Genomic DNA, 2,568 nt, shown 5'->3' on the forward strand with positions numbered 1-2,568 from the left:
AAATCTTATAAAATTTATTTATTTTTCTTATTTTTTATCTAGTAAATAAATAAATATATATTCCTAAATTATCTTGAACTCAAAAATCTCTTTTCCACACGAACTCTAATTTGTATATATATATATATAGATGTTTCATGTTTAAAATTAATAGACGCATAGTAAAAAATAAATAAATAAAATTACAACCATTTAAAATAAATAAGCCAATTTCAAATAAGTTTAAAATAAATTTAAGGTTAAATAACAATTTTATTATTAATTAAATAATATAATGTCCAAAAATTAGGTTAAGTCATACTAAAGTCAATAAAGCGACCGTGCTAGAACCACGGGACTCGAGGGGTGCCTAACACCTTCCCTCGGTCAACAGAATTTCTTACCCGAATTTCTAGTTCGTAGACCAATAAAATAGAGTCAAATTTCCTTTTGATTAGGGATTCAAATAAGGTGACTTGGAACACCAAAACTCAATTCCAAGTGGCGACTCTAAATAATAATTATCCCTTTTCAAAACGTCACTTTAATTGGAAAAAACTCTTTTTATTTCAAACAATAAAAAATCAAAAAATTATTGAGAGAAAAAAAAGGGGGCGTGACAGATGGCGACTCCGCTGGGGATTAACTAGAATTCGAGCTTTAAATATTCATTTGTGTATGACTATGACTTATATATTTACGCTTTTGGATATTGTATTTATTTTAACTTAATATGCTAATTGTTTATTTATTTAATGTTTTAATAATATTTGAATTGAGTTATAACTGTCTTCTCTCACGAACCATTCTGAGTCTTCAATAAAAATATGATGGAAATTGCAACTATGCACCCCACTTCTGTCAAGATAGCCAGTGGATTTTCGGTCCATGGTGAAAAATTATTTAGTCACACCATTTTAGGATAGGGAGCACCCATGCACAAAGCCGGAAAGCGCTGCTACCGGTACGTTGCTACTCCCTGACTCGAGTTGTCCGCTCGTTTTACAGCCAGTCTAGATATCTTACCTTAGTAGAATTGAAACTTTCAGACATGATACCCTTACTAGGTTCCGATTTATTTGCATCATGTGCATGTAACTTAGCGAAATTTAGCATAGGGGCCCAATCTGACTAGGACAAATATCTGTTCGTGAGACCCTCATGTGCATTTTTGTGTTACTTGTTGCATCATGTGAAGACTATAACAAAATGTTGACCGGCTTTAGGATAATCGACTAAAGAAATAAATATCTATTTTTTACCCATTTTAAACCAATGATTCAAAATAAACAAATTAATACACATATATATACATACACACCTAATCCTCAATTTTATTTTTCACTTTTATTAAAATAATACATATTAATAATATATGTATATATGTCTTTTGAATTGTACATATACACATTCTTTTATTTTTCTTTCTTCTTTTTTTTCAAAATTGTTCATTCTTTTCAAAACAACCTGAATCAATGATCACTTTAGACATTCCGAATCATTTTTATTTTTATTTTTTTTAACTACTCCAATAAATAATTTCGAATTATAAAAAAAATTTCACAATTAAAGTTGATTTTAAAAATCCCGATTGTCTTTTTTCTCAACCAGGTAATCATGAGATCTATGAGGTGTGATAAAAGACCAAGGGATGAACTAGTCGAAATGGTCAATGATCCCCCAAAGTTTATGATCCCAGATAAAACCCCACAATTACTAATGGATTGGTGGAACGATATGCATGAATTTAGGCGGACTGAGATATTCAAACATCTTGGATTACTTACAGATATCATGAGAGTTAGTCCTGACAGAGGTTTGATCGAGGCTTTGATTCCATTTTAGGATTCCACAAATAATGTGTTTCGATTTAGTGATTTTGAGTTGACGCCTACATTAGAAGAATTGGGTGGTTTCACAGGCTTAGGCCAGGATCTTCGAACTAAATCACTGATAGCCCCTAGGAGTGTCAGCAAAGGTAAATTTCTAGAACAGATGCACATCATCCATCCTCATAAGGAGTGTGAGTGTTTTGATAATGGGTTGGTTTCTTTGGAATTCTTGTACTCAAGATATGGAAAGAAGGAAGGATTTTCAAGCTATGGGAAGCAACTTAAAAATGGACAACACCTCCCTACTTGGGAAAAACATAGACAAGAAGCATTCATGGTAGCATTCTTGGGAGCTATGGTTTTTCCAAGGAAGGATAAAAAAATTGATATTAGTCTGTCAGAAATAGTCACTGTTATGATAAAGAAAAGAAAATTCACTATATTGCCAATGATGTTGGCTGATATTTATCGTGCTTTGACTAAATGTAGAGAGCGGGGAGATTTTTTTGAAGGTTGTAGCATTTTATTGCAAATGTGGTTTTTAGAGCACCTATATCGCCATCGTTTTGCGACGGATTTCAAATATGATTGGACGAATTATATTTTGAGCCACCCAGAAAGGATGAAAGAATTAGGAGAAAAATTGCCAAAAGGTGTCAAAGCATGGAGACATTATCTTCTTAAATTAACGGCATCTAAAATTACATGGAACTATCATTGGTTTCCTGCTAGTGAGGTAATTGTTATGTCGTCCTAT

At 32.2% G+C, this 2,568-nt stretch overlaps 1 pseudogene; it reads left to right on the forward strand.

The window, feature by feature from the left end:
- Window positions 1-2,218, forward strand: part of LOC107019587 — a 7,940-nt pseudogene extending 5,722 nt beyond the window's left edge.
- Window positions 2,219-2,568: the final 350 nt, after the last annotated feature.

This window comes from Solanum pennellii, chromosome 5 (genome assembly GCF_001406875.1).
Source record: "Solanum pennellii chromosome 5, SPENNV200".
NCBI lineage: Eukaryota > Viridiplantae > Streptophyta > Magnoliopsida > Solanales > Solanaceae > Solanum > Solanum pennellii.